Source organism: Balaenoptera borealis (genome assembly GCF_965194805.1).
Source record: "Balaenoptera borealis genome assembly, chromosome: 15".
Taxonomy (NCBI): domain Eukaryota; kingdom Metazoa; phylum Chordata; class Mammalia; order Artiodactyla; family Balaenopteridae; genus Balaenoptera; species Balaenoptera borealis.
Window position 1 is genome coordinate 4,428,586 of NC_138871.1, and position 26,166 is coordinate 4,454,751.

The following is a 26,166-nucleotide window of genomic DNA, read 5'->3' on the forward strand; positions in this document are numbered from 1 at the left end:
TGTAAGAAAACTCAAGTTATGGCCTGCTATCCAAGATGACCCGTTCATAATTCACACTTTTTTTGTACAGAAACTGACCACTGTCTCCCAAGTATGTTTCCATCGTTTTCTGAGACATGCACCAGGCCGTAAGAAGATAAATATGTTCAAATGAGACTGTTAGCCCTACTATGCATTCCTTCCTTTCCACCAAAAATGTACAAACTGACTTCCGGTTTTGGTGAATTGACATAAATTATTCAAAGGTAAAAGCCTTTACAGATCAAAAAAATTTTAAGTGCTTTTGTATATCATAAACTTATCAACATCTATTCTCTCCTTTTTTTAATAATACTGTCATTTGAATTTTCTTGAAAAATTACGTTTCTATAGGAACAATTTGTTTGCTTTTGTAGTATTATAAATGAGAAATAAAAGAAATTACCATGAAGCAAATCCATGATATCTTACAATAAGCGCCTTTTTTTATGTAACTCTTCAATCCCATGATTTTTAAGTATTATATTAACATTAGTACCAGGTATTATTTTGCTCTCTAAATCCATGTCTGCACAAGTATGACAGTTATTAATACCCACAAGTTTTCTTCTTCTTCAATTCTATTCAACAAAGTCTTTTAAGAATGCCTACATGACAAACAATATGCTAGGTAATTCCATTAGGTTAATGACAAAGAGAAGTTGTTGAGATTTTTGTTTGTTTGGTTTTGCTTTCAATATTTGCACTACTTTTTTGACAGTGTACACATGCAAGTTCTTCATAAGACATTAACATCACAGTGAGAATATTGGGATAAAACCCATTTCGTATTGCTTTGAAGACTGGCGTTTGACCCATTAATGAGATCACGACCTCAGTTTTCAATACACCCACCTCCAATCTTTATAAAATTTATCGAGCTATTATGCTGAATGCTCAGTTCTAAATGAAGCCAGTGAGACCACACAATGTCATGGTTGATAAAGTCGACCAAAATAGAGCACTGTGGTCAGTGAGAAAGTTCTCAGGGGTTGGAACAGAAACTGACTTCATGACACATCTTGCTTGGAGTCTAATTCCAACCAGCCAATTAAAAACTCACCTTTGATGTTTCCTGTGTTACTCTTGCTCCACTGAACTTTCCTTCTCTGAATTCAAATAACACTTCTTGCCCCATCACTTTGCCCCATGTAATGCTACGTGGAATTCTTGCTTTTTAATTGTTTCCAGGGTAGAAGGGTGAGACACTGGTCTTCTCCTGCCCTTGGACTGGGATTTACACCATCAGCTCCCCTAGTTCTCTGGCCTTTAAACTTGGCCTACAACTACACCACAAGCTTTCGTGCATTTCCAACTTACAGAAGGCAGATCACAGAACGTCTCAGCGTCCAAAATTGCATGAATCAATTTGTCATAATATATGTATATATTTAAATATATCTACATATATGGATAGAATATAGATACAGATATAGATATATGTATAGAGGTAGATGTAGATATAGATATAGATACAGATATTTCTCCTGTTGGTGCTATTTCTCTGGCAACCCCTGACTAATGCACAGCTCTTCTTTTTTTCCAACTTAATAACAGTGCAAGGTACCAATGCATGTACTAGTGTGCTCGGGCTGCCATAACAAAATACCACAGACTAGGTGGCTTAAGCAATAAACATTTATTTTCTCACAGTTCCGGAGGCTAAAAGTCGATTATTAAAGTGGCAGCGGGCTTCCCTGGTGGCGCAGTGGTTGGGAGTCCGCCTGCCAATGCGGGGGACACGGGTTCGAGCCCTGGTCCGGGAGGATCCCACGTGCCGCGGGGCAGCTGAGCTCGTGCGCCACAGCTGCTGAGCCTGCGCTCTGGAGCCCGTGAGCCACAACTGCTGAGCCCAAGTGCCGCAGCTGCTGGGGCCCATGCGCCTAGAGCCCGTGCTCCGCGGCGGGAGAGGCCACCACAGTGAGAGGCCTGCGCACCGCGATGAAGAGTGGCCCCCGCTCGCCGCAGCTAGAGAAAGCCCGCACGCAGCAACGAAGACCTAACACAGTCAAAAATAAATAAATAAAATAAATAAATTTAAAAAAAAAAAAAGTGGCAGCAAATTCTGTTTCTGGTGAGGACTCCCTTCCTGGCCTGCAGATGGCCACCTTCTCACTGCATCCTCACACGGCCTTTCCTCTGTGCCTGTGGACGGAGAGAGCTCTGGCCTCTCTTCCTTTTCTGATAAGGACACCAATCCTATTGGATTAGGGTCTCATCCTTATGACCTCACTGAACTTTAATTACCTTCCTAAAGGCTTCAAATACCATCACTTTGAGGCTTAGGGTTTCAACACATGAGTTTTGGAGGCGGAGCACAATTCAGCTCGTAACAGCACATGATTGCTTAAGTGTGAAGACTACATCTCCCAGCTGCCTTTGAAACTAGGTCACTAAGTTCTCATTAATGAGATGGAAAAGGAAGTGCCATGGGACAGTTTTGGGGACTCTACTTCAAGAAACTGTCCTCTGTTCCTGCTTCTTCATCCCTTCCTCCATCTCGCAGCCTGGAAAAAAAGACTACGGAGACAAGGGTCACACCTCAGGAATGGTTGGAAAGGATCTGGGTCCCTGGGGGCATTGAGGAGCAGAGATGCCGGACGGCCCTGAGCTGTCTATGGACTGACTTGGATGAATGTGAGAAATAAATTTTATTTAAGCCATTATTCTTTGAGATTTCCTTTCTGCTTGCAGCCGAATGTTATCCTAATTAATATACAAGATTTACTAAGCTACAGTGAAGTAGATATGTCGTGTAATTACCAAATGTCTTGGGGAAGATTTGAGTTTGCACTTTAAAGTGGGAAAAAACTTTACAGTTTATCGAACATAGGGGTTTCCAAAGTAGATGTCCATTTGCTAAAGCCAACATAGTGTTAAAAATGAATTCTGACTCTTTTAATTGGGGCTTGTATGCCTCTGGTTGCCTCAGGCTCAAGCACCCCGTGTCATTTACACCAGGCTTGCTGTCCACATTTCATTTCCTGCCTGGTTTCTTACATATTTGAAATTGCAATGACTGATTTATTCTAATCCAAATTCTTTATTTTACAAATGAGGAAGCAGAGACTAAGAAGAGTAAAGTAACCAGAGATTAAAGAAAAATGAATACTAGTATTTAGGGCTGCTGACTCCCAGCCAGGGCCTCTTTCCATTGTTTGGGCACCAGTAATCCCTTTGAGTCACCTTGGGAAGAAATACGCACTGGGGAGAACATTCTGTCTGCATCCTGCAGCTTCCCTGTGGGCCCAGCTCTTTCCTACCATCTCAGCTCCAGCAGGTGCACCAGCGACAGGACACCTCACCCTGCAGTTGGACTGCAGTAAGATGGGAAGCCGGAGATGCTACGTGTCTCCATTTGGCACTTCCTGTCAGCATTCAGCTTTTATCACACAGATTGAGGGACCAGTGTATTACATTCTCAACCCTCTGTCATCTCCTATCACATTAATGTGATATCATCTTAGTCTATTAGAGTGCCGTAACAAAAAAGGAGGTGTTAGAGCATGACAGCACCTGTCAGAGTGTTGCAAGTACTTATTTGAAATCTTGGATTAAAACGGTGTCATGTGGCGTTAGTGGTGGCAACTTGTCCCCAGAGAGTAAGTTCCTTTATTTGCACTATGTAAGTGAAGGCGTCGCGCGCGCAGGCTATCCTTAAAGAAAATGTCCCCTCACGGAGTTAAGGAATCAAAAACTGTCACATGGAGAGGGGCGTAGCGGCCGTGAAGGACCATGCTAGGCACTCCTCTGCTTGAGGGCTGGTTGTCTCAGTGCTGAGCAAGCCAGTCACCTTGTTCAGGAACGCTGGCTAAGCTTCTCCAGCCACACGGGTGGACATCCATACTGCTTTGATTATTTCCAAACAGGGCTTTCAAAACATCCCAGCATCCTCTCTAATCTAGCTGCACTTGTGTTTCTCATGTTCCCTTGACTGCAGACTCCCTGAAAGAGTAGGAATCATCTTGCCCTGTTCCTCTCCACCTCAGCATCCAGCACCATGGTTTCCTCATACCAAAAGCACAGTTTTTATTACCTGAAGATCTAGTGCAAGCTTTTGTTTTTAACAGATGAGGGAACAAGCCAACATACAAGAGCTATTCAGCGGAGGCAAATTATTTAGTCACATTCCTTAAAGCTCACGTGTTTTTATTATACAGAGTAACAGTTTCACTCCTGACTTATAAGGATACAGGCAGACCCTAAATTAAGAACTTAAGATTAGGCCTTCAGATCTAAAACTGGGATGTGAAGTTATCCATCTGGAATTTGAAGACTTCAGTTTATAGCCACAGATTATTACTAGGTGGCTGGACACAAAATATTTACTTTCTTATTATTCCGACTATGCTCTACGTTGGTGAGGAAAGACTAGGAAGTATCAGCTCTCCCAGGTAACAGGGTATTTGGAGAATAATTCTATTGGTGATGATGACCATGGTGGGGGTGACAATATGGCAACATGAGCCATAGGAAAGCTCCAGGGCCCAAGTTGCAGTCAAAAAGGAACGAGCCCTCCAGGGAAATGACAAGCAGATTTCAATGTTGACATTATGCCAGCTCCTTTCCTTCTGGTTTCCATTTTCTCTAATGTTGGATGTGAAAGGTTTAGAAGAAGGAACTGTGAAGTCATGTCCATGCTCTGGGGTTCAATGAACTAAACATGGGAGTTTAATAATTTTAAATACATGTATGACAGGCTGATGAAGAAACGGAACACTGCATCTCCTCAGAAGCCCCCTCCCAGCCCTCATCAAAAGTGACCACTGTCCTGACTTGCAGGGAAATCACATCTTTGTTTTTCTTTGTACTTGTACAATATGAGCATGCATATTCCTAAATACTACGGCTTAGTTTCACCTGTTTTGGAACTTTTGCTCAACATTATGTTTGTGAGGTTCGTCTATGTTTTTGTGTTCAGCTGTAAATTTGTTAATTTTCAGTCCTGTGTATTATGCTACTATATAGATAAACCCAATTTATTGATCCATTTTATTGATGATGGCAATGTTGGGTTTTTTCTGTTTGAGATAATTCATAATGCTGTTAAAACACTCTTGTATGTGTAGATAGAGAGAGAGACAGATATAGATATAGCTATAGATATAGCTATAGATATAGATATAGATATATAGATATTTCTTTGTGCACATATACATGCATTTCAGGGGTATATTTCTAGGTATGTAATTTCTGGGTCAGAAATTTTGATTTTCTTCAATTTTATTAGATAATTATAAACTATTTTCCAAAGTGATTCTACCAAGATTTACCATCATTAGCAGTGTGTAAGAATTAATATTGCTTCTTTTTCTGGAACACATTATCTGTCTTTTACAATATCAGCCATTCTGGAGGTTAACGTGGTGTATTTAATTCTGTGTGTGTTAGATGTTCCTGATTACAAATGAAGTCAAGTGTGTTTTAATATATTTATCAGTCACTTTTGAGGGGTGCTCTTCCAAGTTACTCATTTTTTGATTGAATTGTTTGTCTTTCTCTTAGACACATAAGAGTTCCATATATATATATATATATATATATATATATATATATATATATATATAAAAAACATCTTTATTGCAGTATAATTGCTTTACAATGGTGTGTTAGTTTCTGCTTTATAACAAAGTGAATCAGTTATACATATACATATGTTCCCATATCTCTTCCCTCTTGCATCTCCCTCCCTCCCACCCTCCCTCTCCCACCCCTCTAGCTGGTCACAAAGCACAGAGCTGATCTCCCTGTGCTATGCGGTTGCTTCCCACTAGCTATCTATTTTACGTTTGGTACTGTATATATGTTCATGTCACTCTATCACTTTGTCATAGCTTACCCTTCCCCCTCCCCGTATCCTCAAGTCCATTCTCTAGTAGGTCTGTGTCTTTATTCCCGTCTTGCCCCTAGGTTCTTCATGACCTTTTTTTTTTTTCCCTTAGATTCCATATATATGTGTTAGCATACTGTATTTGTCTTTCTCTTTCTGACTTACTTCACTCTGCATGACAGACTCTAGGTCCATCCACCTCACTACAAATAACTCAATTTCGTTTCTTTTTATGGCTGAGTAATATTCCATTGTATATATGTGCCACATCTTCTTTATCCATTCATCTGTCAAAGGACACGTAGGTTGCTTCCATGTCCTGGCTATTGTAAATAGAGCTGCAATGAACATTGTGGTACATGACTCTTTTTAAATTATGGTTTTCTCAGGGTATATGCCCAGTAGTGGGATTGCTGGGTCGTATGGTAGTTCTACTTTTAGTTTTTTAAGGAACCTCCATACTGTTCTCCATAGTGGCTGTATCAATTTACATTCCCACCAACAGTGCAAGAGTGTTCCCTTTTCTCCACACCCTCTCCAGCATTTATTGTTTCTAGATTTTTTGATGATGGCCATTCTGACCAGTGTGAGATGATATCTCATTGTAGTTTTGATTTGCATTTCTCTAATGATTAATGATGTTGAGCATTCTTTCATGTGTTTGTTGGCAATCTGTATATCTTCTTTGGAGAAATGTCTATTTTTGATGTGAACTTTTGGGGTTATATGTATGTAGTACAAATATATGCTCCAACTTGGTGACATTTATTTTCATCCCTAATGAATGTCTTTTGAGGAACAGAATTTCTGAAATTTAAAATCATGTCTCTAGTCTACTTCATCTGTGTGGTCATCTACCTTTGTGATAATAACACAGTGTCTTAGGGTATAATATTTTAAAAGTCTCAGTTCTGCCATGTTGTTATTCTTTTTTCCAATAATGTCTTAGCCATTCTTAGACCTTTGTACTTCACAGCAATTGTAAAATAAAACAATAAAGTTCCACAAAAATAAAAGTTGAATTTTGATTGCAATTGCTTTGAAACTCTAAATAGGTTTGGAAATAATTAGCATATTTATGAAATCAGGCTTTCCAACCTACAAGCTTAATATATCCCTCCATTCATTTAAGTCTTCTTTAATTTCTCTCAGTAAGGTGTCATAGTTTTTGTGTAGAGTTCTTAAACATTTTTCATTTGATGCATTTTTAGGTACAATTATATTATTGTAAAAGGTATGGTTTTCATTTTAACTTTCTAATCTTCTATTTTTGGTAAGCAAAAATCTAATTTATTTATGAAATTTTGAATATTATATACGTACTTTGTATATTTACACATTTGTATGCTGTTATACACTGAATGTTTGTGTCCCCCTCCAATTCATAAGTTGAAGCCCTAACCCTTGATGTAATGGTACCTGGAAGTGGGGACTTGGGGAGATAATTAGGTGTAGATGAAGTCATGAAGGTGGGACCCTCACGATGGCATTAGTGCCCTTATAAGAAGAATATCTTTCTCTCTCCCTCTCTCTCTCTCTCTCTCTCTCTCTCTCTCGCTCTCTCTCTCTCCATGCACAACCAGCAAGAAAAGTCTAGGTGAGCACACAGCCACAGGTGCTGAGTATAAGTCAGGAAGAGAACCAAGATCCCAGTCCCTGGATTTTGATCTTGAACTCCCCAGCCTCCACAATTTGTTGAAAACAAATGTCTGCTGCGATAGCAGCCTGGACCAAAACATACACTGCTCACCTCTCTTGCCAAACTTGTTAATTATAGTAATTTATCTATAGAGTCTTCTAAATTTCTATATATGCAGTCATAGTTATATCATATCATTGTGCCATATTTATTGATTTCCAATTATTATACTTATTTATTTTTCTCACCCTATCTACTATTTGAGCACATCAAGTAAAAAACTGAATAGAAAGGGTGACAGCAAAGCTCTCATCATTTTCTGATCGCAAAGAGAAAGCTTTCATATTTCACCCTAAAGATGGTGTTTGCTGTAGGCTTTTTATAGATCTTTTTCAAGTTAAGAGAGTTTTATTCTACTGCCAGTTTGCTGAGTTTTTCTAAAATTATGAATGCAAGTCAAATTTATTTAAAAACGTCTGCATGTACGTTTTCTCCTTTATCCCGTTAGTAGGATGAAATACATGGATTGATCTTCAAATGTTAAATCCACTTTACTTTCCTGGAATACACCCAACCTGTCATAATGTACTGTCCTGTCTATAATTGTCAGGATTAGGTTTAATATTATTCTGTTTAGAAGTTTACATCTATTTTCATGAGTAGGAATGACCTGTAACTTTCCTTTCGTATAGTGTTCTTGCCAAATTTTGATACCACCGTTACACTGGCATCTTAAAACTAGTTGTGGAATATTCTCTCTTTTTTCCTTCATTCTCTATAAGAATTTGTGAAATACTGATAATATTTATTCTTTCAATACTTGGTAAAATCCACTTGTAAGTCACTTGGACCTGGAGTTTATTTGTGGGAAGGTTTATAATTACTCTTCAATTTCTTTAAAAGTGAAAGGATCAGTAAGGTTTTACATTCCAGCCTTAGTCATTTTGGTAACTTATGCTTTCGTACAAATTCAACCATTTCATAAAAATTTTCAAGCGTATTAAAATAAATTTGCTTATGATATTCTGCCATGATATCTTAATGACTATAGGATCTTTACTGAAGCATCCTTTGGCATTCCTGTTGTTGCTAAGCAAATAAATATTGCTTATCTCTGCCATCTATTTTATAGGTGTTATTAAAGTTACAAACCCTTTTCCAATTAATTATTATTACTATTTCAATTAAGTATTAATTAACCTATTTTTGTTTGTTTTCTTTTTTATATTTTCTGCTTTTTCCTCTCCCCCACTTTATTTGAGTTTACTTTGTTATTATTTTTCAAATGTTTGACTTAAATGCTTAGTTTATGTATTTTCTTTCTTTTTTTAAATTTAATTTTATTTATTTATTTATTAGTTAGTTTGTTTATTTATTTATTTTTGGCTGTGTTGGGTCTTCGTTGCTGTGCACGGGCTTTCTCTAGTTGCAGCGAGCAGGGGCTACTCTTTGTTAAGTGCGCAGACTTTTCATTGCAGTGGCTTCTCTTGTTGCGGAGCATGAGCTCTAGGCGCATGGGCTTCAGTAGTTGTGGCACGCGGGCTCTAGAGTGCAGGCTCAGTAGTTGTGGAGCACGGGCTTAGTTGCTCTGCTGCATGTGGGATCTTCCCAGACCAGGGCTTGAACCCGTGCCCCCTGCACTGGCAGGAGGATTCTTAACCACTGCACCACCAGGGAAGTCCAGTTCATGTATTTTCAAATCTTCTTTTCTATCATAGGCACTTACTGCTATAAATTTCTAAGTGTGGCTTTAGTTGTATTCCACAAATTTGATATATTTAGTAATTTTGTTATTCGTTATTTAATTTTAATTGTGATTCTTTCGCTTTGATACATACATAGGTTATTCAGACTTTGTTATTATTTTCTAGCTTAAATGCACTGTAGTCAAAAATATATGTTGCTTGATATCAATCTCCTGAAATCCCTGAGGCTAGCTGTGGAAGACTGCGTTGTTGCCCAAAACATGTGCTACCCCTTCTTCTGATGCTCCTCTCTGCAGTAGAGCTGTACTCTTACACCCTAACATCAATCTTAAGCCATGAAACTTGCTTTGCCCAACAAAATCTAAGTGGAAGTGACATGAGATACTTCTGAAATCTCTTTTTCCTCTGCCAAAAAATAGACAGGGTCTCAGATAGAGTCAACTGTGCTATCTTGAGTCATATAATGAAGACATGGAGAAGAACCAGAAGCATTCTCAATGCTATTTGGGGTCATTTGTGACTACAGCATACTCTAGTGTGGTGGGCAGATGTGAGGATAGCCCTGCAGGACCTCTACGTCCTGGAATCCATACCCTTATGTAATCCCTCACCTTGAGAATTTGAGGACTTGTTTCCTGGACTAGAATGCAGCAAATGTGATGAGATACCATTTCTGAGATTGGGTTACCAAAGGACCATGGCTTCCACGGTGGCCACCTTCTCCTATCCTCTGGTTCTCTCTCTCTCTCTCTCTCTCTCACACACACATCAGCAGACGCCACGTCATGACAACACCCGGGCAGCCTATGCAGAGACCCAGATGGCAAGGACCTGAGGCCTGCCAGCAGCTACATAAGTGAGCTTGGAAGCTGATCTAAGCCAGGCACATAAGTGAGCTAAGAAGTGGATTCTGTAGCCCCAGTTGAGACTTGGGATGGTTGCAGGCCCAGAAAATATCTTGACTGCAGCCTCATGAGATTCCCTGAGCCAGAACTATCCTGCATAGCCACTCCTAAATCCTTGAGCCACAGAAACTATGAAATAATACATGTTTTTTGATTTAAGACACTAAGTTTTGGGGTAACATTATGTAGCAATAGCTAAATAATACATATTTTGGTACCTGGAAATGAGGTGTTACCATGAAAAGATACCTTAAAATGTGAGGGTAGCTTTGAACAAGACAGTTGGTGGAAGCTGGAAGGATTTTTAGGAAATGTTAGAGAAGCATAAATTTCCTTGAACAGACTGTTAGTAGCACTCTAGGTTTTGAGGACTCTGAGTGAGGACTTACAAGGAAATGACAAATATATTTTTGGAAACTGGAGGAAGGGGGATCTTGGTTATACAGTGGGGGAAAGGTTTGCAGCATTATCACCTGCAGTAACATGGAAAGTAGAACATATGTCAAATGAACTAAGGAGATTTCCAAGCAAGTTGCTGAAGGTACCAAATGGTTTCTTTTTGCTGCTTGTAGTACATGCAAAAGGAGAGACATAAATTGTGGGAAGGACTGTTAATCACAAAGGAGCCAGGACTTGCTGGATTTGAAAGTTCTCAGACCCTCAAGATGACAAATGGTTATTTCCAAAGTGGAGAAATGGCTTCCAAGTAAAGGTCAAATCCAGGGCACTCTCAGCAAAATATGGTCTAGAGAGGAAGCTGAAGGTGGGCGTGTAAAGTCTTCTGTTAAATCTTCAGAACGATCAAAGTTGATGCTCCAGAGTGCTATTCAGTCACACAAAAGGTCCTTTAAAAAGTAAGGGCTGGGGGGACCTTCAGGATGGCGGAAGAGTAAGACGTGGAGATCACCTTCCTTCTCACAGATACATCAGAAATACATCTACATGTGGAACAACTCATACAGAGCACCTACTGAACGCTGGCAGAAGACCTCAGACTTCCCAAAAGGCAAGAAACTCCCCACGTACCTGCGTAGGGCAAAAGAAAAAAGAAAAAGCAGAGACAAAAGAATAGGGACGGGACCTGCACCAGTGGGAGGGAGCTGTGAAGGAGGAAAGGTTTTCACACTCTAGGAAGGCCCTTCGCGGGCGGAGACTGCGGGTGGCAGAGGGGGGAAGCTTCAGAGCCAGGGAGGAGAGCGCAGCAACAGGGGTGCAGAGGGAAAAGCGGAGAGATCGGTGCCGACCAGCACTCACCAGCCCGAGAGGCTTGTCTGCTCACCCACCGGGGCGGGCGGGGGCTGGGAGCTGAGGCTGGGGCTTCGGAGGTCAGACCCCAGGGAGAGGACTGGGGTTGGCTGAGTGAAAACAGCCTGAAGGGGGCTAGTGCGCCACAGCTAGCCGGGAGGGAGCCCAGGAAAAAGTATGGAGCTGCCGAAGAGGTGAGAGACCATTGTTTCGGGGTGTTTGAGGAGAGGGGATTCAGAGCACTGCCTAAATGAGCTCCAGAGACGGGCGTGAGCTGCGGCTATCAGCGCAGACACCAGAGACGGGCATGAAACACTAATGCTGTTGCTGCCACCACCAAGAATGCAAGCACAGGTCATTACCCACACACCCATCCCCCAGGGAGCCTGTGCAGCCCGCAACGGCCACGGTCCCGTGATCCAGGGACAACTTCCCTAGGAGAACACATGGCGTGCCTCAGTCTGGTGCAATGTCATGCTGGCCTCTGCCACTGCAGGCTCGCCCTGCATTCCAATAACTACCATACCCCTCCCTTCCCCCGGCCTGAATGAGCAAGAGCCCCCTAATCAGCAGCTGCTTTACCCCCGTCCTGTCTGGGCGGGAACAGATGCCTGGGGGTGACTTACACACAGAGGTGGGGCCAAGACCAAAGCTGAACCCCAGGAGCTGTGCGAACAAAGAAGAGAAAGGGAAATTAAAATTAAAACTTCAATTATCATACGATCCAGCAATTCCACTTATGAGTATACACCCCCCAAAATTGAAAGCAAGGTCTCGAAGAGATATCTGTATACCCATGTTCATAGCAATGAATTGGGAGATTAGCATTGACATATATACACTACCAAACGTAAAATAGATAGCTAGTGGGAAGCAGCCGCATAGCACAGGGAGATCAACTCAGTGCTTTGTGACCACCTAGAGGGGTGGGATAGGGAGGGTGGGAGAGAGATGCAACAGGGAGGGGATATGGGGATATATGTATTAAAAAAAAAAAAAAGTAAGGGTGTACTTCACAGATCCTCTCAACTGAACAAGAAGCCCTCTGAAAAGCTTAAGTTCTCACTAGAAAGGGATCCAGAGGTATGGCTTTGTTTAATGGAGTGAACCACAAAGAGATTCTAAGGAGGCCCACAAAGCTTTTGAGAGAATTTTGTTAGGGGAAATATGATCAACCTGGAATGAAATAATCAGAATCAGTACACAATGAAAAGAGCCATTTGGACCCCCCAGATTCTATTGGCGGGAGGCAGGTAAAGAAAACTACTCAGTTGCAAACAAGTGCTACATTTCATGAAAAAGAAGGATGATTTTGAGGATGGAATCAAGAGTCATGGAGACTTTTTTCCAGGCCTGCAGACCTAATCAACAAACTTCCAATATTTTTCCTAACAAGATTTCAAAATTGCTATGGACCAATGACTTCTTTTTTTGGCCCCTGATTTTCCCATTTTGAACAAGAATGTCTCAATTATCCCCTATCTGTCCCACCACTGTATGTATATGTGGGGGACATATAAATTCTCTTCTTAGTTTTACAGATTTACAGATAGAAATGTGCTCTCCATCAGAGCTGTACTTAAGAACTATACCTGAGGCACCTCATCCATACCTGGACCTGATTGAAATAATGTCATTCAGAACTTTGAGCTGAGTTTAGAATGGGATGAAACTTTTGTGGGCCTTGAGAGGGTGCGGATGTATTTTGTTGGTTAGAGGGGCAGGACTCATAGGAGGCCAGAGGGAAGATTGTGTTGGGAAACCTGTAGGGTTCCAATTAAACATTTATTAAAACTTCACTGTATGCCTCTTACCCTCTTTTCTAATTTTTCTAATATTTTGTCTTTCTGTGCTTCGATTTGAATGTTTTCTTGTGAGTTATCACCCAATTCATTCCTTCTCTCTTTAGCTGTGTCTAATCTGGTCATAAAACTCTCCACTAAATTTTCAACTTCAGTTATTATATTTTTAAATTCCAGAATGTCCATCTGTCACTGATATCTCCAATATCCTGACCCCTGATCTGGCTTTCTTTCTTTGGTTTTATGTCAGGCTGTCTTATATCTCAATCAGATAAGTTTCAATCAGCTAAATTAGTCAAATTTGTACCGTTTTCTAGGTATTATATTTGCAAAATTACACGTAGAAATAAGTCTAGGCCTTCATAGATATCTGATGTTTGCTTGGCCAGGTACGTGGGGACACTCATACTCCAAGATTCACTCCAATTTTAGTGATTGAGGTGCCATCCTCAGAGAGATAGTTCTCAGTTGTAGCACTTAGGAGCTCCAACCCTAAGCTGAGGTGTTTCACCCTCTTTTAACAGGTTCTAGGTAACAATCCTTGCTGTCTTAGGCCCTAGATATTGTCAAAAGCAATGTCCAGTCTCTCCCTCTCTCAGCTTCTCCCTTATCAACCATTAGTTATCTTTTGGAGAAAAGATGGTCAAAAACCAGCATCAGTTTTTTGGACCTCTGCCCTCCCTTTAATCTCAAACCACAATATAGTTGATTAGGTCATTCCTAAAACATTAATAGGAGGCTTGCTGGATCATAGAGAGGCAACGGGGCCAGAACTAACATTTGTGAACAACTTCTAAGTGCCATATGTTTACTATATGACAACCCATTTAAGCATCACTTTAACAAGGTAATTCTTTTGTCCCTATTTTTACATACATAACCCCGAGATTCATAGTGATGAATGACTTGCCTAGGATTACAGTCAGAAAACGGCAGAAACAGAATTTATATACCAAGTTTACCTAACTTCAAAGACCCTTTCCTAGACCCTTCGACCAGTTCACAGGGAGAAAAGGACAGAAAGAAAGTTGAGAGCAAGCATCCAGAGACCTGTACAGCAATTTGGCATGGCCATGACCTCCAGCTGTGCAACCAAGGTCTCCTCTGCTTGGACGGGGTTTGGCAGTATCTGGGAGCTGCTGAGCTCAGACACTGAATCACATGTCACAGGGCACATGCCAGCCTGGCACAGCAGGACTCAGTAGGACAGGAGCCCATGAACCAATGGAAAATTTTAAAACGTGTCTTGCATAGCAAATAACTTGAGAAGCACTGATCATTGACTAATGTCCATTTATGTGCTACTCTGGGTTGGTGCTCTTGCTTTCCCCTGACGGGAGTCACCCTAGCAACAGCTGAATCTTGGACTGGTCACTCGTGCTGGAGCCTCTGGACCTAGGAGCCTGTGCATGGTGCCAGCTGCCACGCCTGCCCTCTGGCAGGCTTATGTCCATGGAGGCTGGATGTTCCAGTGGCCGCCTGGTCAGGAAAATGACACGACCCAGAAGTGGGGGGACCGTCCCTGGGGCAGCATTAATCAGTTGTTGATGAAAGACTAGGGAGAGTTGGTAGATAAATTCCCCTCCTTGCTCTCTCCAGGCGATGAGCTGGCTTGTTACAATGTGAGGGCCGCCTGCAACACAGCAGCACACACCTCATGTGGGTCTTCCCTCCTTCCCTGCTTCCTGTTTTTCGTCTCCCTCATGCCAGCTTCCCAGGGACCCTACACCCCGGTAAACTATTAGCATATAAGCTTTAGCCTCAGGCTCTGTTTCTAGAGAACCTAGGCCAGGACATATATTATGTAAAATGAACTTGTGAAATGCTTTTCTAATGCTTTAGACCAGTGGTTCTCAAAGCATGGGCCCCAGAGCAGCATCATTCGTGAAATTGCTAGAAATGTAAATTCTCAGGTCCCACTTCAGAGCAAATAAGTCAGAAACCCTGGGAATGGGACCCAGCAATCTGTTTTAACAAGGCTTACAGATGATTCTCTTGCATGCAAGTCTGAGAACCACTGCTTTAAGCTGAATTAGAACTGGAAAAGCTTCTTCCTTTTCAAAGTGTAACTGTACGCTAGAACCTCAGCTCAAGGATGGACCATTTCTTCAGTGATATTCATGATGTTCACTTGACACTATTATAATGGTATATAATCTCATAGCTAAAATATAACATTTCTGCCAAGTACCAGATCAACTGAAAAAAGAAATGCTGCATATCAAATTTGTCATGATTTCTATATTTTAACCCCCATTTTCCTTTATTTTTTTCATAACTTAGACCAACACAGAGAAAACTAAACCTGGGACCATACTGCTGTGTAATTTATTTATTTTACCTCTCATTGCATCCTTCCTGCTTGCTCTTCCTTCTAAGATAGCTATCTAAAATTATAACTTTGTTTTAAATAAAGCATATTAAAGCTAATTTTTAGACTTTCGCAACTCTTCAGGCAATCCACAGGACACCCCCTGGGCTGCTGAGGACATCCAGATTTGGAAACCCCACTCTGATCAGAACCCTGGGTGCAAGTTAGAATCACCTGGGAAGCTTTTAAAATATACTCATGCATTGCCCCCGCCCGACAAAGTAACTGATTTAGTTGGTGTACGGGCGGGACTAGGTTCTGTCTATTTCAACAGCCCTGAGATACCATTCTAATGTGTAGCTAGGGTTGAGAAACACTTTGAGGCCAACTTTAGCTCACAGAGTGCTTACTTTTTGCTCTTTGACCCCGTAAGCCCTGGGGCAAACACACTATTTCATGTGCTTCTGCCTTTCCAAGGCAATTTAAAGAGCAACCACCACTACCACTACCTCACAACCATCAGGAAAAGTTCTAGTAAAATTACGTTCTGGAAGTTGAAGTCAAAGGACAAATCAGAGTCCATTTAAAATTACTCTCAAACTGCAACTCCAACAGATACAGGGTTTTGGGTTTCATTAAAAATGGTTTGCAATTTTCTTATGGAATTGTTACTGCCTCTTGTATTCCCTGCTTCACGCTGTAGTCAGAGCAAACTTGGTCTCCCACAGTCCCAGCTCAAAGACTGCAGCCTGGAGCTCTCCAAGGTAGATGGAGACTCCCCTCGAGGTAACCCAGAACGTGAACTATCCAGCTCCGAACAGTCCCTGGGTGCAACTCCAGGGGGCTGGGGGCCAGCTTCCAGCAAGGCTTCGGAACCACAGGCGCTCCTGAGCCAGCACCCCAGAGTCTATACTGCAGTCTTCTGCCTCACTCTGTGAGTTGGTTTGCGCTGAAATTTTGTGTATGATTCTCACCTTCTATTCCCTTCGTGAAAATCCCATTATCTCTAACAGCTGTGTGTCAAGAAAAGACATGAATTTTGTGTAACAACAGAAGGATACCAAACTTGTTTTAGGTAGCCTTAGGCAAAACCGTTTTAGCTCGCTTTCTTCACTTATTATATAAAGACTTAAACTTTGTGTAGAAAGAGGGGAGTTGCATTAGGGTGGGAAACTTTTGAAAAAAGGAATTCAATCTCTACAGCACAGAAGAAAGTTTATAATGATATTTTTTAAATAAAATACAGCCTGGATGAAAAAAGGTACAAATTTGCCACTAAAATATTATTTGCGATTTATCATTTCTAGATAAATTCATAAAGTGAAAGAAAACCAGGAAGGTGACATACACTGCTTGTGTAAGCCTTGAAATTGATTTCAGAAGCATCAGTGCTCACTACAAAAGAATTTCACAGTTTAATTAGGATGGCTCAAATCCAGCATCTATATTTAGGATAAGCTGGAAATTACAGTGTAGAAATGAGAATCATCCAGCAACAGTCTAAATGGAGGGGGGGGGATTCTATAGAAAAAATACCACAGCTTTTCTCAGCTAACCATAAAATTTCTTAACTTTTGTTTTTCAGTGGATACAAACAGAATAATCTCTAAGGATTTTACCAATTCAAGCTGAGGAATGCATTTTTACTAAAATTCCTAAATATGAACTTTTAAGTCTGCACCTATACATATTACCTAAATTATTTTTAATACCTGTATGATCTGCTTAAACACAGATCAATTTGGCAATTAATTTATAACATATCAAAGGAATCTCATTAAAATTCTGAATGTATATAAACATATTTTATACCGCTAATATTTTGGCTTCTTTTTTTAAGTGGTTGGCAGAGTTCTCATGGCACTCTATCATTAATTCCTTAAATATTCCTGTTTTCTTCTCATCATTGGTATATCATCAAATAAATCAGTTCAAACCCAAGATGTTACAGAAAGAACCATATGATTAATTTTTTTTTAATTCAGGAAATGTTTTAAATAATCTTGTACAAGTTATATTGGCTTACCATCCCATAATTTATTAGAGTAGCACATGATTATTTATGACCATAATTATGGTTTTTGGATGTCGAACAAGGGTGTTTTTCTTCTTCCTCTTTCTCTTCTTTACAGTGACCTGGGTCTGCGTTTATATACACTTGTCAGTAATTTCCCTAAAAGCAGTTTAAATGCTCTAAATAATATACTCCAAATTGTTAAGAAAATAAATCGCTTTAGCGAGCTGACCTCCGCAGCTCTGATGCACAATGAGTATGCAGCCAGAAAGTCACAGAGAGAAATTAGAGTCTCAGGAGTAGAGTCTGAAATTCTTTCAAATTAAAGTTACTTGCCTTGGCTGAAGGTTTAATTTTAAATTACAAGGAAGGAAATACTCTAGGTAAAACAGCTCTTAGCCAATTGTAACTAACAAATCAATTGCAGATATCCGGTGCAGAGGCTGAGTGTGCCTTAGTCACATATTAGTGAATTACTTTCTCCTCATTTCTTGATTTTGCAATAGTTCAAGCACTGCCCTGCTCTGTCACCCGAACGTCAGGCCTCTCATTCAGCGTGATCATTCAAATTTTTTTTTTGAATTTTATTTTATTTATTTTTTATACAGCAGGTTTTTATTAGTTGTCTATTTTACACACATCAGTGTATATACATGTCAATCCCAATCTCCCAATTCATCCCACTACCACCACCCCCGCCACTTTCCCCCCCCTTGGTGTCCATATGTTTGCTCTCTACATCTGTGTCTCTATTTCTGCCCTGCAAATTTTTAAATGGTCCAGAATTCACCAAACTCCCACTCTGAAGACCCAATGTAATTAAGTTGAGTTTGCTTGCTTGTGTGTTAATGTAAATTGACAGCAACTACTTAACAGGTACACAAATTAACTCATTTAATGTCACTTACAGATAGGGGTTCACACTCTACAGACGAATAATCCAAGGTTAAGTATAAGTCAGTAAGCTGGTGCCACAGCCTTAATGTAGAACCCCTTCCAGGTCAACACTGTCATTCCCTGTGCTGTGTCTGTTTCTGTTCCAGTCTCTGATGAAGCAGTTTTGGAAAGATGAACTTGATCCATCCAGGAGGTGTCTGACATGAGGATGAAAAAACGAGCACTTCCTGTTTCCCTGAAGCTGTCTAGTAACTGAAGGTGAAACCAACAAAGTTGATTGTTCTCTTTCTGGGAAAACGCCCGGGAGCTGGGTAAGGGGATCATGAGTGGAATAAACACCGTGGGCTGCCTTTATTTTCTAACAAATTAGCTAAACGCCCTTGATGCCTTATTGCTTATTTTAACTCAAATTAAAAACCTTCAGTCTCCAACCAAAAAACTTTCTTACACTTTCAAACGAACTAATCTGGAGGACAGCCAGTGATTTCTATGACGAGGCAGGCAAACCAAGCCAGGCAGATCTTGTCAGCCACCCTCATTATAGGCACAGGCACTGAGCGGACCCCAAGGAGAGGGGCTTTGGGCAAGATGAGCGGCCAGCTGGCCTGAAGCTGTTCATTTTGCTGGTGCGTGCGCCACTGTGGCTGGCAGGCACCAGGAAAACGCAGAGCATCAAGGCAGAGGCGGGGCAAGGTCGCTTCCAATGTGCAGGCGCACCCAAGAAGGAGATGTTGTGCCTAACACTGCCACCAGGTGGTCGTTCCTGGGAGAGACTTATTTAAATAAAACAAAACCCGCTGAGGTTTTCCTGCTAAGGATCAGAATCTAACCAAGTCTCAGATCTATCATCAGTTCACAGCCAAATGGAGGATTCAATCAGCCAAATGCAGAAGAACCCTGAGTCTTCAAGACAAATAACCCACTTTTCTTCAACACATTAATGGCAGGAAGAAAAAAAAGAAGGAAAGGGAGCTAGAGGCAGGGAGGGGAGGGAAGCTACCTTAAAGGGCACTTAGATACACCGATGAGATGCACTGGGTATGTACATCTCATTCGGATCCTGAGTCAAGCGAATCAACTGTAACAAGCCATTTTTGAGCCAACTGGGGACAACTGGATACAGGCTGGGTGTCAGGTGATAATACAGAATCATGACTACTTTTGCTGATAATACTATTGAGGTTTATTTGTAAAAGAAGGGCGCTTTAACTAATAGATAGTATCCACTGGTGAAATAATATAGTATCGAGGATTTGTTTTAAAATAGATCAAAAAGGGCTTCCCTGGTGGCGCAGTGGTTGAGAATCCACCTGCCAATGCAGGGGACACGGGTTCGAGCCCTGGTCTGGGAGGATCCCACATGCCGCGGAGCAGCTGGGCCCGTGAGCCACAACTACTGATACTGAGCCTGCGCGTCTGGAGCCTGTGCTCCGCAGCAAGAGAGGCCGCGACGGTGAGAGGCCCGCGCACCGCGATGAAGAGTGGCCCCCGCTTGCCGCAACTAGAGAAAGCCCTCGCACAGAAACGAAGACCCAACACAGCCAAAAATAGATAAATAAATTTTTTTAAAAAAAGAGCAGGGCTGGGGGTAGATGAGAGGAGGCTGGGAGACTGTTGATACCTGTGGAATCCAGGGAACGAACACATGGGGTTATTATACTGTTCTTTATACTTGCATGTTTGAAAATACCTTCAATAACAATCTGTTTCAATAACCTGCTAATTTACAGGGGAAATTATTGATAATTCTGAGTTAGATATGTGTGTATATCCATGTACATATATCTTTTTAATCTGTCCTGTGGCTAATTCTCTTCACACACACACAGGTGCAGAGTTGCCACCTCAGTTGCTCACATGACACATGTGCTGTTGTAAACACTGCACATCAGGTCCTACAAAGGAAAGCTGGCTTTTGAAACAACTTTGATTAAGCAAAGCAGCCGCCATCCCTCTTTAAAGGTCTACAAATCTTAGGAGTCCATTTTGTCTTCTCCGGTTAAAGGCTTTTCTCAGTCAGACACGTTAAACTCTGTAAGGCATACATTTATTTCCCTGTTCATTCAGTTCTATGATGTGGAATGTTAGAAAACAAGCGTAGGAGATGTCCATTTCTCTTTTTAAAAAACTCACTCCTTGAACACATCTTAATATAGTCCTCCAGGACTTGGGGAAAAAAACCTAACCTACTTTAATAATAATATAACAGTACCTGAACTCAAAGTCAAATTAACATTTTGTATTCAAATTCGATTTCGTATTCAACTTTTTTGTTGTTGAACACTCACAATAAGGCCCCACTTAATCCTCCAGGAAATACAACAAATCAGAGCACACTCATGAAACTGGGCGCCAGTCAGCTTTGATTTTTCTGGTTTGAATTTCATAAGAACAAGAACTACAACATAGAGCAACCATTGGTTTACAAAAGGTTAGAGTTATGAAGGAGGAGGAAAGTTTTCCAAACAGGTAAAGATAACAAAGATATGTTTTACACTGAATTTTTAAAACTTTCACTTAAAAATAGCTATAAAAATATTTCTCACCAAAAACATTTAGTTTTGGTGGTTTTCTTTTTTGTTGTTTTTTTGCTTGGGGATGGCGGGGGTGGGATATAAGAAAACATACCAATACGACCAGGGCAATAGTAACTCTCCTTGTTAATAATGCATGTTATGTTTCTGAATCAAGAAGATCACTTCAGGTGATTAAAAGATGCCAAAAAGTCATTGGATATGTTTCAATTTTCCCCAAATTGCCATTTCCATCAATTCAAGAGAGAGGATTTGTTTTGCGTCACGGCTTCCACAGAAGTCTCCGTCTGTGATCATAAACTTACCGGAGAGGCTTGAGCGCTCCCTGGCTAACTGGTCTCCTGTCTATGCGTGGAGCTGACCTAGCATCACCCAGAGGGCAGGGCTCTGCTCCACAGCCTGGGCTCAGGTCCCAGCTCTGCCCTTTACCATGGTGCTGAGCACAGCAAGTTATTTCATCTCTCGGTTTCCCCAGTTTTAAACTGGGCGTAAATCACACCACTGATGTGAGGATCCAGGCAAGTCTACACCATCAGAGCACTCAGGGGAAAATAACGGGGCAGAGCACCCACCCAGCTCCCCGAGGGGCCCGGCCCACGTGCACGCGCTCCTGGGGCCCTGAGCTTCTGCCTGCTGCCCGGCGGGTGCTGACGATTCTAGGCTCCGCACCTTCTGTTCTCTCTGCCTAGACATCCTCTCCCTGCCCCCACCCCCGACCCATGCCAACTCCTGCATCTCCTTCGGGGCTCGCCTTCAATGTCAACCCTTCCGGAAGCGTTTCTTCACCTCCAGTTAACCTCTGCTTCTGAGAAGGTGAAGTCCCCTGACCATCTCCTTATGATTCCTGGGCTTTCGATATTTATTGGTGGTTTCACAACTAAATACCACTCCCGCCAGGCTACGTTCCAGCAGAGAAGGATTGCCTGTCTGCTCACTGCTCCTCCTGTGTACTTGGCACATGGTAGGTCCAGACTAAACATGTATGCAGAACACACAGGATTTTACAGAAATCTGCCCAAGGGACAGCCAACCTATCCTGTGGGAAGGTGCTGGGGGGGGGCCGGGGTTAGAGGGGCTTCCAGGAGGAAGTGGTTCTTCTAAATTAGATACGCACAGAGATGCAGAAAGACAAGGAAAACGGTAGCTGCAGTTGATGCTCACAATGTATCCAGCACTATTCTAAGCCCTCATCATGTACGAATTCTAATTCTTACCGCCCTCCCGCAGAATTAGGAGTTATGATTATTCCCACTTTACAGAGGAGACAATTGAGATACGAGGAAGTTAAATGAATGTTCAAGGTCATGCGGCTAGTGAGCAACAGAGCCTCTCACAGACAAGCTGGGCGAGCCGGGCGCTGCCCTCCTGACCACCGCCCTGCTGCCCAGCCTGGCTCCGCTAACGGTGCCTGCCTCCACATGGACACCTGTAGCTGCAGCTACGCCTACAGCCAGAGCCACACATAACACGGCAGGCACGGGGAGAAAAAGTTCTTTTCTCCTACACTATATTGTTGCCAGTGTTTATCATTTTTTTTTTTTTTGGTATTTCTTTCAACTTGTAGAACGAGGCTACATGTTAATAGGTGCTCAATAAATAATTGTTAAATGATCAAGTAGAAGGCTTTTACCTAATATTGCTAAATTGAATCCTGAAATATAGCTGCAAGGTTTCTATGATTACTAGGAAAGAGTTAATCAGGAAGAGTACCTACAGGAGTACTCATTATTCTTATAAGAATTCTTGTTATTCTTATAAGAATACTTATTATAAGAATAGGAGCTGTGCAACTTCGGACAAGTTACTTAACTTCTCTGTGCCTTAGTTTCTGCCACTGCAAAATGGGATTAATAAGAGTCCCTGCCTCGTGTGGTTGTTGTGAGGGTTAAGTGGGAACATCCACTGAATATGTATAGCCCCGCACAGCATCACTGAGTTACACTCCTGGTACACTAATACTGCTTCGCTAGGACCAGTACACCAGCAGCTCCCCGGGACCTGGAACCCTGAGTGGCAGGTGGAACAGGAACAGCATTGGCTGACGGCCCTCAGGCTTCCCCAGGGAGCACAGTCTCTGAGTGTCACCCTCCAAAGCCACACCTTCTCTGCTCCCGGAACTCAGGTAGCCTTCCACCCTTAGATCCAGCCACTGCTATTTTCCTCCTTGGGGAAGAGCTGTTACTTTCCATCAAGTCACCAGGGGGCAGTTGTAGCCTAGAGCAACTTTAGGGTCTCGGAAGAAGAGGAACAAGGTCACTCACAGCACCAATATGAAGGGTGTACATGTCAGGGTGGAGAACCCTTTAACCTTGGGTGACTGGACCTTAAGTCAATGCCGGTGGAGTGGGGGACCCCTATTCCCATCAGCCTCTGCAGCCTCCCATCCCCTGCCTTGTCCAGCCTTGCCCTGCAGGACCAGAGCAGAGCCTCAGCCTGAGATGTCAGCAGGCCAGGCGGGCCCATGCAGAGGGCAGCCCAAGGAAGAAAAGACCTTTGGCCCCAGGCAGAGGCCTGCCTTCAGCCTGGAGGGACTGGCCCAAGTCCCAGTCAGGAGGGCCTGGGAAGCAAATCAAGCCTCCTGCCTGGATGCAATTAGCTACGGACAGGCTCTGGGAATCTGTATGCAAATGTACCATAATGCAACCTTAGTTATTTTCCAAAGCCATAATTTCGTTTTTTAAAAAAACCTCATGCAGGGATAGAAATATCAGAGACAAGTGGCCTCTGCTGACCACTGGGTCACCGTAGAGGTTCCTGGTCACAAAGCCCTATCCATTAATCACCCTGACAGGAGCAATTACGGAACCAATGTGCTACAAAGGGACTGTTGCATTTCCCTGCTGCATGTGAACTGATGAGGGAATGGATAATTGGAAGCATTTTTGGAAAAACAAATACTATTATCCCCAGCTCTCTTTAATTATAAGTTTAAACAGGTATACATTTCCTCCATTCATTCAATAAATATTTATAAGACATGATATGGTACAGGAGAAACATTTAAACAATAAGCATTAGGAGTAAAAGTAGTAGAGAAGCATTTAAGCATCAAAGAGAAAAAGATTTTAAGACAAATTCAAGATTTGTTCTCTGCTTCCAAGTGGCTTGCAACTAATTGGGAAGATGCTTTATTTACAAGTGAAAGATAAATGGCAATCTACACCCAGATGTGATACATGTTCAGTGAATGGTTTGTACCAGCAGTGGTGTAAGAGCTCCGAGGAATGAGAGACCATTGACCACTAAAGAAGTTTCAGGAAGGGGCTGGGACAGAAAGGCTTTGAGAGACGAGTAACAGGGAGGAGAGGAAATTCCACGAAGAAGAGTGAAATTTATAGGAGAACCGTTGGGTTTTAGAGAAGAAATTTCTCAGGGAATTGTGAGAAATTACATGATTGGAACTATATCATGAACAGATTAAATCTCCAATAATGTATCAGATTATATCTGTCATTTGCTAACAGGGGAGATTGACTCTGGGTGACTTAGGAAAAAAAAAAAAAAAAAAAAAAGACTAGTTATTGGGGGATGTCAGGGTAATTGAGGGAATGTTAGGATATCCTGAGGGGCCGACCTGGGCAGCCGAGGCTCAGGTGGGCAGAACCCGGCCGAGTCCGGGAGCCTTGGCAGCCAGGGTTCTTAAGGGGAGGGAATGCCATTCATGGGTCTCAGTGTCCATGACTTCAGATCCCAGTGTCTCTGCGTTACAGATCTCCTTTGCTTGGCAATAGCATCTCTCCGCACCCATTGGATCAGAAGCCTTCCCTCTGCATCAACAGCTGTGGCCAAAGGGCAGTGCCAGTAGCCCCCCTACGCATCAAGACCGTCCCCGGGGAAGGGGAACCGGCTGTGATCCAGGCGACCACGGAGAGGTGTCTATTGTAAGTAAACTCACACCAGGTGCCAGGCACTTTGCTACACAGTGGTGCCCCCTGACTCTGACGTTAAGCCCATTCTCTATGAAATGCGAGACCCGAAGGTGCAGAGCAGGGAAAGAACAAAATAAAAATATGTCTTTAAGAAGAGCTTTCTATGAGTGAAGTGCCTTTTGGATTTAAAGGTAGAACTGACTTGAAGTCAGAGGTGTATGTGACCATGGTCCCCAACAAAATCCGGAGTGTATGTCAAAGCCACGTCCTCCTGGGCCCCTATACTCTACAACTCTGAAGACATGGATCCGGGGGGGGCTGGAACTGGTGTCTGGGGAGACCTCCCCAGCTACTCAGGAGCCACTGAGATAGGAAACCAGACTAGTAATCCTGCCAACAAGCAATGCGAAAAAGCAGCAGACAGAGGAGATGGTGCAGCCTTTGAAAATGATATTGCTGGTTCAGGGACCTGCTTGGAAATGGAGGGTCGTGATTAAGGACAAGTTGAGGTGATCCCAACGGTTCAAGGCCAGGGAAAGGGGACAGCACCAGCAAATGGAATAAAGAGAGCAGAAAGGACACTGGACCATATAGATAATGATTTTGCATTCGTGTCCAAGCAGGACGTCTGAGCAGAGACGGTCAGTAGGCATTGGAACCCAGATGAGAAAAGCAGGTTATCTTCCTAGAGGTTATAATTTGTACATGGGTAATAATGTATGAACAGAATCTATTCAAAATGAAATTAAAATATTAAGATAATAACGAAATCTAAACAGTATTTCAGTGATGCATCTGGATTCAGATTTAACTAACCATAAGAGGTGCTTTCATGAATATTATTTTATTTAACCTTCGCAATTACCCTGTCATGGAACTGAGCTTCAAAGCTCTAAATTATGTAAATTGTCCAAAGTAACACACACATGGGTTGGAGAAGCAAGAATCTGAACCGAGAGCCTTAGATTCCTGAGTTCTTTCTATAACATCTTACCCCTCCTCATTAAGAAACAAACAAAACACCTATCCAGACTGCCAGCAAATAGGAGAAACACTTATATCCTTACTGACACTGTGAAATGTAGATATCTACCTTGTTAATGTCCGTATGGATGATTGTGTTTCTTAAAACTTGAAAAGCCAGGTGAACTAAAGAGATCAAAGACCACAGTCACTGCAGATTCTCAGCCTCGGAGTCAGCGGAGGGAGTGTTTCTGATTCCTCCGTGCCATTGCTACGTAGCCTGGGTACAATTTTGGTTCAAGGGTTTTGATTTGCGGCTCAGCTAGCTAACACGCAGCTCCTTTTCTTCTCCCTATTTTAATAATTCCACAGTGACACCTGCTGGGAAGAAAGCACTGCTCAGCCCCATCCTCACTGGGGGGTCCTGGGCAGG

General features: G+C 42.2%; 1 protein-coding gene and 1 long non-coding RNA gene across 10 annotated transcripts in view; both read right to left on the reverse strand.

Moving 5' to 3' along the window:
* TMEM182 (transmembrane protein 182) overlaps positions 1 to 26,166 on the reverse strand; it is a 464,198-nt gene that overhangs the window by 352,139 nt on the left and 85,893 nt on the right. The gene's annotated exons all lie outside the window — the stretch shown is intronic.
* On the reverse strand, positions 5,588 to 11,225 carry LOC309612139. The gene is made up of 2 exons (XR_014235006.1): positions 7,426 to 11,225; positions 5,588 to 7,393 (listed from the first exon to the last, which is right to left on the reverse strand). It is a non-coding gene; the product is annotated as an uncharacterized lncRNA (long non-coding RNA).